The following is a 14,771-nucleotide window of genomic DNA, read 5'->3' on the forward strand; positions in this document are numbered from 1 at the left end:
AGACCGGCCCTCCGGCTGGTGGAGGTGACGTCATAGGTTGAGGGACGGCGCCGCCGCCGCGGGCGCGCGGGGGGGGGCGGCCGTTGGGGACCCCGCGTGGGCTTCCCCCCTCGGAAAGGAGGAAGCTGCTGGGCGCTCCCGTGTTACCTCCTGGCACCGAGGGATTGAAATTTATGTTCTGGCTGGTGAATTTGTGCCTGGTCGGACCTCGAGATAACGCATTTATTGTGCCGGATTGCGCGAAGCGCGTGTTTCCAGGGAGACGAGAGCAGAGGCGCGCCTGCTGGGTGCTGCTGCGCCTACTTGCACGGAGGAGGTGGCACCCAGCTGGGTGGGAGAGTGGCATCGCTGTGGGCAGTGTGGGGCTGGGACAAAAGTCAAAGGAAAGAGAATAAAAAATCTGTGTGAGCAGAAGAGATGCCTGCTTACTGTGGGCGAGGGAGCTCTGGCGCGGGCTGCCCAGGGGCTGTGGAGTCTTCTCGGCGGTCTCCGGAAGCCTGGGCAGCCTGCTCTGTGTGTCCCTGCTGCAGCAGGGGCAGGAATCACGGGTTGGCAGGTGGTCCTTCGGGTCCTGCCGACCTCAACAACGCCGTGTTTCTGAGAATCCTATTTTTTTAGGCTTCCTGCTCTCGTAGAGAGCAACATAGGGTGGTTGTGCCTTAAAAGCTCATATGGGAGGTTGTGCCATTGTTGTTTGCTCTATCATTGTAAACTAAGGCCAGAATTATTTTTTTTAAGGAAGTCTATGAAGGGGAAAGTACTTCTGTTTATCCAGGCATTACATTCTTGAAAATAGATCTTCAGCTGTAAAACACAGAGTAGCTTTCGATAAATATTCTGAGCAATTCAGCTTTAAATGCAGCTTCCACCTGTATTGAGGATACTTGGAGATTAGTGTATTGGATATATTTATGGGCCTTTGCTTAACTTCTTAACCCCCCAAAAAAAGGTTTGAAATGCACGGCACTGTGTAAAACGGATTACTGAAATTACTAGAGTCTTTCTTTTTTTTTTTTTTTGGCCTGACGCCTTTGGGAGATGATCTTCTTATCTTCCTTGCTTGTGGGAAAGATGTCTCCTGAGGCCCAGAGGATTCTGAGGTACGTACTGCTTTCAGTTAGGTGAAATTGTGCTGTGCTGCAGTATAGCACTCCGCAGAAGTAGCTCTAGCTATTGGCACTGTGTTTGCTGCAGGTCTTATTGCTACAGAACAGTGATGAGTATTTGGAGCATCTCCTCTGTTATCTGAAACATTTGGGCTGCCCTCAATGTCAGTAGTACAGAATAATTCCATCATTGTGAGGAAAAAATGTAAGTGCTGTTTGACTTACAGTGCAGAAGAGAACTCTTTTGAAAGCAGTACTCTCAAGGGGTGAGTAACTTCATCACTTTGATGGGAAAAATGGGAAAGGAAGTTGAAGCATGTATTACTTGTCCTTTGCAGAAATTTTGTGACCGCAACTGAAGATTTTGGAGTCTCAATGTCAAATTAAAAGCTGACCTACTAGTAGCGATGGAGAGCAATCACCGTCTCTCATAGTATGGCGGGGCAGAGGATAGAACAGTTTCAGATGAAAACTGTCAACTTCTTTGGCTTGTTCCAAGAAAGACTTCTTCTGAAATAGCAGAGTGGTTTTTCAGTAGATTTACCAGGAAAGTTTGTCTCGATGGCAAGGAACCACTCAGAGATAAGGAGTCTTAGAATAATGGGAGAATTTGCTACTAAGGATCTTTGCAAGCAGGCTTGTCTTCCACTTATTAACTTTGGTATGTAAGTTGATTTAGAAATGTAGTAGGTATAGAAAACAGGAGATGGCATGGGCATTTGAGAGTATGACATCACTAGATATGGAGTTCTGCTGAAGCTGCAGAGTAGGGGGCTGTCTATTTTTACAAGCCATGGAAAAATTCCCTGTGTGACTCTAAGCATTTTTATTTACTGGAGATTTTCTTCCTTCAAGGTTTGAACTTTCTAGGTCCATCTGTTTCCTTTAGTTGTTCAGGTCTGACTCCCCTGCTCAGGGTGTGAAAAGAAATAGGTAGCCCTGATAATGTAATTTTTTTTCTTTATTATTGTTATTTTTTAATCTATCAACAGGATCTGTATGTCTTATGAAACAGAAGGCAAAAATGCTGCAGCATTTCCCCCGTATGGAAGAGAACTTTCTATTTAAATTGCTGATTATATTAAGTGACTGAATCATACTCTCCTTCAAAGCAAACCACAGCATAACTGAAAAGAAAAAGGAAAAAAAAAAAAAGGAATAATGAAATAATAATGCATTTTACTTAACTCAAAGAGCCTAGCACATTAAGAATGCTGTAAGCTACTTCCTAACTCATCTGGAATGTTTGGGACCTTAAAAGGAGACCAGAGTAATTCCAGTACATTACCCAACAAAGAGCTGAGATGTCAAAAAAATATTTCCATCTTTAGAAGCCACAACTTTAGAAGGGAGTAGTTTTGGACTACTCAGTTTGTCTACTCAGTGTCATTGCAGGTAAGCTGTGCATCTGAGAAAGCAGGTGGATTTGCTTAGAGAAAGAATTTTAAACAAGTCCACTCAGCCAAACATCCTCATTGTACATTAGTAGCTAAAATGGAATGCTGTTTTCAACTGGGGCATTTGATTTTCATCATAGTGTCTGATATGATACTGTGTTTTGGTTTTAGGAGAAAAATCAGTGTTGATAACAGGTGGGCATTTTAGTTGCTATAGGGGAGTGCTGCACAAAGCCAAGAGCATTTCACATTTTCAGCTTCTTGTACTGTCTTGCTAATGAAAAGGGCTGGGGAGCACAAGAAGCTGAAGAGGTTAGAACCACGAGAGCTGACCCAAACTGACATCCTGCCAGACAGTAAGACCAACAGGATTTGGGTGGGGTAGAGCCACCGCTGGGGGACTGGGTGGGCATTAGTAAGCAGGTAGCGAGCATTGTGCATCACTTACTTTGTAAACATGTTAGTATCTATATTATTACCATTATTTCTGTCTTCCTCTTCTGCCTTAGTAAGTAGTTTTTCTCTCTACCTATGAGTTCTATTTATATCTTTTTTTTCCAGTTCTCTCCTCCAGCTGGGGGGAGAGTGACTGAAAGACTGTGTTATGCTTAGTTGCTTGCTGATGTAAACCACAAAAAAAAAAAAACCAAAACCCACACACCTTCTTCTGTCTTACAGCTCTTATGCCTTTTTCTATCTTCTTTTTCCTCCCTTGCTTCTCTCAGGAACCTGACTCCAGTATTCCATGGTCACTACAGCATCACGGCTGTGTGTCCTTTCTGGCTGGCACACCTACTGCCTGTATGACAAGAAGTTACCTGTGACACCCTTCAGATGTCTCCTGGACCGGCTGTGTTTGAACATGTTAAAAGTTGGGGTGAGGATGTGGATGTGTGACAGAGACTTCCAAAAATCATTAATGATAGCTGCATCTTCTTTCTTAACTAGTGAGTGATCTGTAGCACATTTCAACCACGATGTCACACTTGGTGACCCTCCTCTGGCCTGACTAGACAGCTCTTAATTTGGCCTGAGCCCCACGCATCTAAGGTACTCTTTCCCACAGGGGATGATCTGCATCTGCTCTGCCATTTTCTCAGGAAGGGCTCATTTCAATCTGTCCATCCATCACAGCACTCCAGTAAGGTGAGCTGTCCCACACAAAGTGCTTTCATGAAAATAGCTTGTTGCATGCACTCTTGTTTGAGCATGTAAGTCTCCTGTCTTCATTAAACTCTGATCAGTGGAAGTTCTGCATGGCAAAAGCCATCACCTCTCAGCCGATCATGTCCCAGGTTTCTTTCAGGCTTTAATTATTAAATTGAACATCTGTTATCTGTGCTTGATAAGACACTTTGTTGAGCTATACAGCAGTGGTAATGGCTTCCAGGAAAATCTTGCTATTTTATATTAATCTGAAATCCTGGGCAGCTCTAACATGAGCATAGTTATGTTAATATAAATAAAATGAAGAAAGTTTATCATTTGGTATACCAAAACCTTGACGGTGACAAAAATGTCTTAGCTCTTTATTATGAGCTGAGCCTTGGTTTGAGGCATGCACAGTTGTGAACTGCCGTGAGTGCCTCAGTTTGGCTTGCAATGCTGATCCTAAGCAGCATTTCTAGTTTCCCTCACTCACTGCAGTAATGGTGTCCCAGTCTTCTTTGGATTCATTTCAACTTTCAGAACCTTATGAGCTCCTTACGAGATGTATCAGTGCGTGGGCTATTCTGAATAACCTGTCTGCTTTTTGAGTGAGCTCTCCTAAGGTGCCATTGTCTCTCATTTTTTCTCCTTAAGAAGTCTTGTGAGTCATTCGATACTTAATAACCTTTTGAACTGCTTTCTGATGGAGCTTTAGGTAGCTTTGTTTCAATGGATTGCTCAGTGGCTCCTAATTTAATTTCATTTAAAATCAAAATCATAAGGTGAAATCTGATCTGTAGAGCTTGATAGCCAGCATTTGTGATTGGCAAACTGAATCCAAGGACAGATATTAAAGAATTCTACACTGAAATAGTTTCTACAGCACAGCACTGAAAAAGCCTAGGTGTCTGTCATCCAGAGCACCTCTAGTGTTTATGTCACTCATATAATCTAAAAATAAGTGGTCTCCAAATTGTGTTGTTAGGGTGCAGGAGGAAAATGCTAGAACTTCAGAAATATGTCTTTATAAATATACGTATATTGGATATGTGTGCTCAAAAATCTTTTGCTAATAGGGATACATGACCAAAAATGTTTGGACACCACTGATTTGAACTATGTCAGTCAATCACATCAAGTCTTGTCCACTGCAAGGAAAGAATTTCATGGTGTTCATAGACTAAACTCTTATGTGCCAAGAACCAACTCAGATCTCATATGGATCTAGTTATCTGAATGAATATATTATTCCATAAAATAAATATTAGAGCTTTTTAAGCAAGACTCCCATGTGTTACAAACAGTGGTCACGTGTTACTGATTGTTCAGCCTTAAGCAGATCAGAATGGATGCTTGTCTGAACCTTTTCCTGATTCTTCTTTTGCTGGTCTATGTGGATAAGGTGTGCAGAAATATAGTATGCAGTATGAGCTGGGGATATGCTGTTTGTATTTCAGTCTGTTTAAAACCTACGTGTTTTACATATAGAAAGTGTGCAGTTTCTAGAATGTAATATGAGAGAGATAGTTTTGCATTTTCATTAAAAATATAACTTTCCAGAAGTGTTCATCAGAAGCTATTGCCTTGCAAAAAAATCAAAGGTTATGTAGTAATTTTTCTGCTGCAGTTTCCAACCATTTGTCCTGACGTGCATATGTGAGTTGCTGGTAAAGGCTCTCCAAATCCTCGCTGCAACTGGGGCTTCCCAGCAGCTGCAGATCTGGATGATGCTAAGGTATTAGGGCAATTGGTGATGTATCTTTCCTAATCACTGTTACTATCCTTATGTAGTAAGGTGCATTGCCTTGTTCTGTGTTATTTTTGCTGTATTATTTATTATCTCATTGCTTTAAACTTCAGTAAAAATAAAGGCACTTGTTTAACTAGTTGCCTGTGACTTTTGTGCTGATCTTGTCCACTAGCAAAACACCTAGTTGTTTCATGTTTTGTGTTTCAATTTTGGCTATCTATAACTTCTGTGAAAAAAGGAGCGTATTACATTTTAAAATGTTCATCAACATACATGATGGACCTTTATCTCAGCTGGCTTGATAGATATAGAACTATTAAGTATTTCTTTTTCCATTTTTCGTAGTCTTGGACATAATTCTGGTCTTAGTTACCTCTGGAGATTTGTAATAGCTGCATGATGACTGGTAAAAAGTGATTAAAAAACATTAGCATTTGAAATGTAGTAAATCTCTCGTTTTAATTCATATTACATCACAGTTTAAGGTACTGTTATGTACTATTGCTGTAAGCTGGACTGAGAGGAGAATTATAGCAGTGCTGACACTCTTAGAGATATTGTGCTGAGGTGCTAGCAAATTGTAGCCAAAATTTTAGCTGCTGTTTTTTTTGTGTACTTGTTTCTTAGTAGGACAGAAAGACAAACTGTTCGTACTGTTCATTTGTGTCTTCCTTACAATGATTTTCCTGGAAAAAAAAAAAAACAACCAACAACTGCATTGCCTGTTGTACATCCATTTCTCTTGGTAATTTTAATTTCCTAGATTTTTTTTTTTTTCTTAGGATTTCTGGTGTTGTATAACCATGCATCTTGACATAGAAAGCCATGAACATGACCAAGACTCAGCTGTAGTGAATCAGCACAAGTTTTCACTTATCAGAAAGAAGGATAGTGACAGATAATGAGATAGGAGGCTTTAGTTGAGCGGAGAAACTGCATTATGAAAACAGGTTTATTTTCAGGTTTGTTTAGTACAGCATAATTGGTGTCCTAGTTCTCATGATGGTACCTTCTTTCAGCTGTGCCTATGCAGTTGTACAGAACTTGCTAGTCTACCCAGCTCTGTTTGTGGAGAGTTTGCCTTGTAATACATTTCATTTAGTCTGATGTAGCAAAGTAGCCCTTCTTGAGCAATATGAGAATATATCTAATATGAAGTATCATTTCTTCAGGGCACAGAAATTACTCATTTCTGTATGAGATAATAAGATCCTTTTTATAAGGCAAGGCCTTCATTTGGGACAGGCCACCTTTCTATCTTTTCAGAAATTGATTTTTTTTTTTAAAGCTAGTTTCTAAAGAGGGACTATAAGAAAGAAGGGAACAGACTCTTCAGCAGGTTCTGTTTTGATGGGACAAAGGGAAACCACGGAGGCGTTCAAGGCAAGGCTGGATGGGGCTTTGAGCAGCCTGATCCAGTATGCGGTGTGCCTGCTTTTAGCCTTTAGCAAGGCTTTGGAACTAGATCATCTTAAACATTCCAACCCGAACTGTTGTAGGATTCTATGATTCTATAAAGGGTTTCAAATTAAAAGAGGGGAGATTCAATCTGGGTATAAGAAAGATGTTCTTTTTTTTACAATAAGGATAGTGAAGCACTGGAGCAGGTTGCCCAGAGTTATGGTAGAAGTCTCATTCCTGGAAATGCTAAGGCCAGGCTGGATCAGGCTCTGATCAAACTGGTTTAGATGTGGGTGTCCCTGTTCATTGAAGGGGAGTTGGACTGGATGACCTTTAAAGCTCCCTTCCAACTCAAATGATTCTGATTCTGTGAGTTTGGATATGGGTTATAATTTGCTCGCCTCTGAGATATTTGGTAGGGATACCACTGGTAATGATCTATGACTGTCTTAGAATCAAAGAATCATAGGACCCTCAGAAACTTTATAAAACTTTAAATCTCTTCTCACGGGACTTTTCAGGAACTTGGTATTTTTGTTTTCTCTGGTGCTGGGAAGAATTCAGGGATAATTCTGAATTTGCTCAGAACATAAACTGATGTGATGTTCTGTGGGAACTTTATGAGTAACAAATTCAGCTATGGTACATTTCCACAGAGAAGGGAAGAGTATGGATTGGTAGAGGCATAAAATAAATGTACCCTTTTAAGCTTCTTAGATCCTTTACACAAAAAAGCCTTCGGACTTCTTATGCCTTGAAGCTATTACTGGGTCAATGAATGGGAAAGGAAAAAGCTTATACTGCCATATGGAGACTTCCTGCAATCTAGCAAAGTTGTAGTTAATGTATTTCCAAGGTTGTATGGATAGAAGCAAAATTTATTTTATGACTAAGATGGAGCATTTAAAAGCCTGTAAGGCATAACTCTTACATGTAAGGAGAAGTATGGTCTATGATAACTGAAAAGAGTCCTGATAACTTCGGAAGGCTGTACATCATACAACACATTATTCAGAATTACTGGTCTTTGAAAATGTACTTCTTCCTGAAGTTTTCAAAGGATTTGAGTTATGCTTTCTGCTGAAATATATCTTCCTTCACTTCATTTTTTTTTTTCTCCTGGTATTTGTGCTATAGCTCTCACTGAGGTTTAAACACAACTTTCAAGAGAAGCTACCTGGTTGATGTGTACCTTAACTGAGATAAGTAAATGGATAATGTGGCAAAGGTATTCTAAGCTACACCCTGAATGTGAGTTTAATGTTTCCTTCAAGGCATGATGGGCATGACACCTAGCAGGCAATCTAGACAAAATTCATAAAAGCCTTCAGAAATCTTTACTTAAGTGTTTCTAATAGCTACGCACAGATAATTGAAACCAGAATGTGAATTAATCTATCTTCATGGCTTCTGGTTTCTTGCAGTAGCCAGTTCGGACTTCTGCAAACAAATTCTTTGCATTCTTTTTCTGTGCATGTAGCATTCTTCTTGCTAAAGAGCCTTAGAGGATGTTTACTTAAGTTGTGAATTTAAAACCATGCCTGATGATCTTTCTGTCACAAGCCGTTTGCCTCAAACTCCTTCCAGAAGTGTCAGTTTGCTTGTTTTGGCAAGTCTTTTAACTCCTTGCAACTTACTCTGCTTTGACAGACAAATGCAAGTAATTTTCATTAAGATATGTCACTCATGTTTCATTTCCAGAGGTAAGGTATTTTTGGGGAAGACATGCAGCTGCTGCTGCAGAGGCAGATTGACACACAGTGAATATACACAATTGGCAAATCAGAGAAGGCATTTCTGTCATTACACTTCAAAGTACCATGAGCTTGCAGACTTCATGTATCAGTCATAGCATCATGAAATTTATTTGTCAAGTGTTCCTGACCCTTCTGAGGTCTTTGACAGCATCAGTTTCTATTTATACCTTTCCCTTTGGTAGTCTTTGATACAGATACAGACAAATATTCTAATATTCTATAAGAATACTCTTTAACTGGGTTTGTATATATGGCAATGATGATGTAGAAGGGAACACACACTACAGACAGAGCTGTCTACCCAGATTAATTTGCCAGATTATCCTTCCATTTTGGATAATCCTGCATGCTCCCTCATATTCTGATCTGGAATAATTAAAAAAAGGAAAATGGAGTTTAAAAGAGGCAGAGGTAGGGAGAATTTTTGCTAAGGGATGGTATTCAGTCTGGGCATACTAATAGACATTTTTAAGCCTGTACTGAGCATTGTTGATACCTTCCCAAGCACTTCGGTTTAGTATCAGTAATCTTGCATACTCTGTCATCTTGGGTCTGAAAATATCTGTGGGTTTTTTAATAAGAATTTCAACAAAAAATAAAATTAATAAAACTAATAAACCTGTGTCATACAGATTTTTCCATCTAATAAAAATATTTTACTGTTTACCAGAACTTCAAGGAAGTATCCGTTCTTCAAGTTATAATTATCTCTTGCTTCTTATTGCACAAAATCTAAGCATCCTGAGTATTCTACTTATATTTCCATTGTCTTAGACTTTAAGTTCCTGGGCACAACTTACTTATTTCAAACACGATTTTATTTTTTAAATTTTTCCTTCTGTGAGGTTTCTACTTTGATAACTTTCCTACTTTCATGTTATCACTTGGTTTTAACATGACTTTTTTTTTTTTTTAAATTTTATTTTAGAACTTAAAGTTTCTAAATAAAGATTTTGAAGCTAGATGTCCATGGAGGAATTTACCAGTAATTTCACAGAACTTTCAGGACTGGGATTCTCAGCCCTGTGGGAACTGAGGTCCTTAATTGTTCATCCAGTTCTGTGTCCACAGATCACAATGACAGCATTTTTAGTACACTTGCAGTGCTCTTTCAGAAGGCCTTCACTCTACCATAAGTATCTCATTGATAACTTGTGCAAGTTGTTTTTTTTTTAACACACTGAAGAAAGCTCTCTTTTGCATGTATTCCAATAAGATGCATGTGAGATAAACTAACTTTTTTTTTTTTTTTTTTTTTTTTTTTTTCTCTCTCTTATTCAAGCAGTTTATGGAAGAAAGTGGGTTATCTCACTAAGATCTTTCCACTTCATTTGATTTATCACTTAAACATTGGAAATGCATGGTAGAATGTAACATCACATAATGTGTTCTATTATTTAAAACATTTATTTTTGTTTTTATGACTGGAACTTAAAGACAGGCAGTACACCTATGAGCTGCGTCCTGAATAAAATAATTACTACATTTCATAAAATATGAAACAAAGATCAGGATAAATGAGTTCCATGAAATCTGATTTTGTTAGCTTAAAAAGAAACTATGTGTATGTGTGTATATATATATATATATATATATATACTAAATTTTTTGCAACTGGCAGCTTTATACTTGGGATTTTTCACAAATTTTTTCCTGCTGCAGTCCACAGAAAGTGAGACAAGCAAAAGGGGAATATTTAAGTACAACTGCTTTTCAGTTGCCTCCTACCAAATTTGGGATTTTATACCTGTAGGGCAAATTTATGCTACAGATATGTTTTGGTGCTACCAGCTGAGACTGACTGTGCTACAGACTCTCCAAGTGCCAGAACATTTATAATGACAATAACTGTGTTTTCATCAGCTTAGCTTCTTTTACTTGTAAGAGAAAAAGGGTAGATTTTATTGTACTAGTGCCTGAGATACTTTTCTGGAATAAAAGTGATTTGGCAGTATAATATAGTAGACTTTATGTAAGGGGAATCTTGCTCTGTTAGACGAAGGTGTTTTCACTTTAATGAGTTTGCAGATGTTAACATTAATACTGACATTCTGCAGTTTCCTTAGTTTAACTTTGCAGTCTTAATCTTCTTTGACTACCTTGTGAGAATTGAGATACTATTTGAGATCAAAAATACTTTCCTAATGTTTGTGGAATGGCATGGTCTTTCATCGAAACCAAAATTAAAAGTTGAAGTGCTGCCATTTGGGATGGGCAAACAAGGGACACAAGAACTCAGACAGAAGATCCAGGCCCCTGTGTGCTGCTGAGGCAGGGCACTGCATGGAGGCAAACACTGGGACTTTTACCAGTAAACCCACTAATTAAACATTTGCATTTGCCAGCTAACAGATCATATTTGGCTTGTTGTTTCTTCCCTGGGGCAACTTATCAGGTACAAATGGGGACTATATGCTGATATCCAGAATTTAGTCTGAGGATGCACTTCACTGGAAACTCAGAAGTGCACAGCTCAGTTATCTGACCGGCATACTTACTAATATCAAAGCTGTAATGATAAAAGCAGTATTGAAGCCCCCTTAGTACAGCATGTAAACATTTATTGAATGCCTCCAGAGGCAATGACTGCAGGACCTGGCACTTGGTTTTGTTGTACTTCATCCCATTGACTTCAGTCCATTGATCCTGCCTGTACGTATGGTCCTCCTGCCTTCAGGCAGATCAATACTTCCTCCCAACTTGGTGTCGCCTGCAAACGTAGTGAGGATGGACTCAATCCTCTCATTCAGGTAATCAGTAATGATATCAGACAGGATGGGCCCCAATACAGACCTCTGTGAAAAACCGCTCACGATTGGATGCCAGTTGGATATAACTCCATTCAGCACCACTCAGTGTGCCTGGCCCTCCAACCATTTCCTGTACCCAGTACAGAGTGCACCCATCCAAGCCATGGGTCTTGAAGAGTGCTGGGGAAGACAGTGTCAAAGGTTTTGCTGAAGTCTAGATAGACATCACCTTTCCCTATCCATCACACGGGTCACTCAATCATTGAATAAGATGAAGCTGGTTAAGCAGGACTTGCCTTTCATGAAGCTGTACTAGCTGGGCCTGAGCCTTTGCTGTCCCACACGTGCTGTGTGATCTCATTAAAGATTATCTGTATGACGGCTGCAAAGCAGTTTGCAGTTGTGCAACTGATGTTAAATAATAAAGATTACTCCAATAGAGGCATACAGTTGTGCGTGGTATGGTATCACATATATAAAGAGGAATAGGAGTAAGTAGGGAAAAATTTCAATTATCATACTATAAATATTTCTGTAAAGAAAATGTCTCAGGTCAAATGAAACCTCTGTATTCAGGATTGCAACAGAGGGTTTGATTTGTATTGATGCTATATGGAAGTTTCCTAAGATGGCTCTCCTGTACATTCTTACTGAAAATATGAACATGGGAAGGCAGAGATTTGGCTCTGGCATCTGCCTCCTCACATGGACCATGGCCTGCGAGGGAGTTTGCTTCCCTTGTGTAGGTAGCTGGAACATTTCTTACCCATTTTTTCTTTCTGTAGTGCAGTAGCTGGGAGTAGGTCTTGATGAATCCAGTCTGGCCCCCCTCCCACAGTACAGATATCTCAAGTCTGCCACTTTACACAGATATTTAATGTCTGCTTTCATTTATGTTAGTAAATGTTAGTATGTTAGTATGAAGGATCTCTACTTAAACTTGACAGTGACTTTGCAGCCTTTAGCAGAAATACAGTGAAATTAAATATTAGCCATATCGCATGAAAATGTTACAGCTTATGGCTTGAAAACTTTTATGGAAAATCAACTACTGATTTACTTTACCATTCCCTCTGTGAAGACAGAGCCAGCCTATACTCAAGTGTACCACTGGTTTTCAGCTTTCTCTAACAGCCACAGCGCTGCACTTAAATGTCCAGGAATTAGCGTTATATGTCTCATGCCTGGTGGAGCAATCTTAATGTGCAAGTCCTTCTCCAGCTCACAGGTGATGATGGTGTGTGCTGTGGGAACAAAAGCAGACGAGGGCTGTGCTTGTCTCTATGCCACTGCCTTTTCTCATGTTTGTCTTTGGGCAGAAGCGTGATGGAAGCCTTTCCATGCTTCAGGCTCCCATCACCGCTTTGTGCAAAGATTGTGGTTGTTTCAACTCTAAAATTAGTCATGCTTGTAAGTCGGGTGCCAAGTCAGTGGGCTGGTGACTTTGAAGAGGTTGTAGTCACAAACGATGGCCTTTGTTAAATGAGACTAAAAGTTTGCTGGCTGCTTGTAGGCTCAGAGCTGCTGAGAAGGGATAAGCAGAGGGCACTTGGCTGTGTTTCTTTGCCTTTGGGCAACTTCTGGTTTGGTGCCACTGTCTGGACACTGTCCCTCCCTAAAATTCAAATGAATTCTCACAGTGTGGACAGTAGATGTTGTATGATATGTTGCTTGATTTTACCTTCCTTTTACCTGCTGTGGTATTTTGGAAAAAAAGATACAACTTAGTACTCTCACATCTGTAATGCTTTTTGGGAACTTCTGTCATGCTACACTCTTTCCCTGCTTTCAGGTCTGGGCATCAAGCTCCACTCCTTTATCTAACTATTTCTTCTATTCACTACAGAGTGTAAAATGCCTCTCTTCTATTTTGAGCTCAGAAGTGTTCTGAATTACATCACCTAAACAAGGAATCAGAGTGTGCAGGTACAAAACAGGAGAAACCAGTGTATTTCATGGTGATACAAGGATGACAAAAGGGCTGTTTGGGTTTTTGGTCACACGCCGCATATGGAAGAAGTTATCTGACACCTCACAGGAGCTGGTGCAGAGATAATCCCGTGGACCATCTTTCTAGAAATCATGATATGATTGAAATATGCATTTATCAAAATCTGTGAAGTGCTAAGAACAAATCAGCTGCAAAATTCATCTTTGATGTGCAGCCTATTTGCAAATAGTGTCTGTTTCTAAGTACATCAGTAATTACTGTGAGTCAGTGTGTTCAATGTGCAATGCAAATTTACTAACCCAGATTAAATTTTGGAGTATCTAAAACTGCAGATTTTAATGTTGTTGTTTTTCATCTATATCTCCAAAAAGGCCAACCCTTATTTTTAAAAGTATATTAGTATGTATATATACTTATTTGGAATGTTCAGCAAAGACTGCTATTTATATTACTGAAATGAAAAATTGTGATAAAACTGTACAGTTTATTCTAACTCTGGGGTCATGACATGATTAATTCACATGTAAATTCATTCTTACTTGGGGAGATGGACAGGAACTGTATATTTGCTAGTGCTTATCACTCACTGGAGAATATTAGCATCCTTTCTTAACAAATTTTTATTTTTCTGAAAATGATCTGTGCACCATCTTCATCAGGGTTTCTCCTAGCTCAGCAATGCTGCTATCACTTTCTCATTTTTGTGCTGTTTGTTTTCAGTTTCCAGTGTCCCTGATATCGTTATTATTATGCGGATCTACTAAATAAGTAGCAGAGTACCAGCAACTAGATTTCATTTTCAGTGTAAGAGCTGAGAGTACAGACACATGTTTCTAGGAAGAAGGTGGTGTTGTTTTATGAAATTCCAAACCAAGTGCTAATGAATGTGTCTTCTGATGGTCACTGTGATCACAGTATTTTGCTTGATTCTAGGAACAGGCAAACTTCATTAAATTTGAAGCATTTCAAATTAATGCATGTTTTTCAAATTGTCTTTTAAAACAGGCTTTTAAAGAAATGATGCTGTCCATTCAGCCTCAAGCAAACTCTAGAAACCTCTGAGAAAGGAACCTGGATGTAGTGAACATAGCATTTAAAAGCCAAGGTTGCTGGGGCAGACTTAGTTCAGGCTCACTGAGGTTGTGCATTACACTACAGGCTTTAATTACTTGCTGCATCCGTTTCTTCTCAAAATCTTGCATTCCTTAACACTGACATTTGTGAAATTTTCAGCATCACACTTTGCATTGTTAGCTTTTATCTAGCATCTGGCTTTTCTTGTGGTATGGAGGAAATATGGGGATATAATTTCCTGAAATTTCCTGTCATGAACTCTGCTGACCACCTTTCATATGAGTTCCAGGGAGCGATAAGGAGTTATAACACTGTTCTCACATATTTGAATTAAGAGAGTAACTGATAGGTGGAGCAGCTCAGGTGACTTAAGTTTCCTAAAATGCTAAACAGTAAAACAAGAAATGTGTAAATCAGCCCGGGCCATAGACCTCTC

At 39.4% G+C, this 14,771-nt stretch overlaps 1 protein-coding gene across 6 annotated transcripts in view; it reads left to right on the plus strand.

Annotated features, from left to right (window-relative positions):
* The first annotated feature begins 86 nt into the window (after positions 1-86).
* Positions 87-14,771, plus strand: part of TMC1 (transmembrane channel like 1) — a 110,556-nt gene continuing 95,871 nt past the window's right edge. For 3 of the 6 annotated variants that reach the window (XM_042826864.1, XM_042826860.1, XM_042826867.1), the window contains exon 1: positions 87-1,100. The gene's annotated coding sequence lies outside the window, so the exon portion shown is untranslated. Of the gene's footprint in view, positions 1,101-1,194; positions 1,373-2,098; positions 2,502-3,228; positions 3,381-14,771 lie in introns of all 6 variants that reach the window. The other 3 variants (XM_042826861.1, XM_042826863.1, XM_042826865.1) reach the window with 3 other exon arrangements.

This window comes from Centrocercus urophasianus, unplaced genomic scaffold (assembly GCF_019232065.1).
Source record: "Centrocercus urophasianus isolate 14NV4802_14NV808 unplaced genomic scaffold, USGS_Curo_1.0 seq_27, whole genome shotgun sequence".
NCBI classification, from domain to species: Eukaryota; Metazoa; Chordata; class Aves; order Galliformes; family Phasianidae; genus Centrocercus; species Centrocercus urophasianus.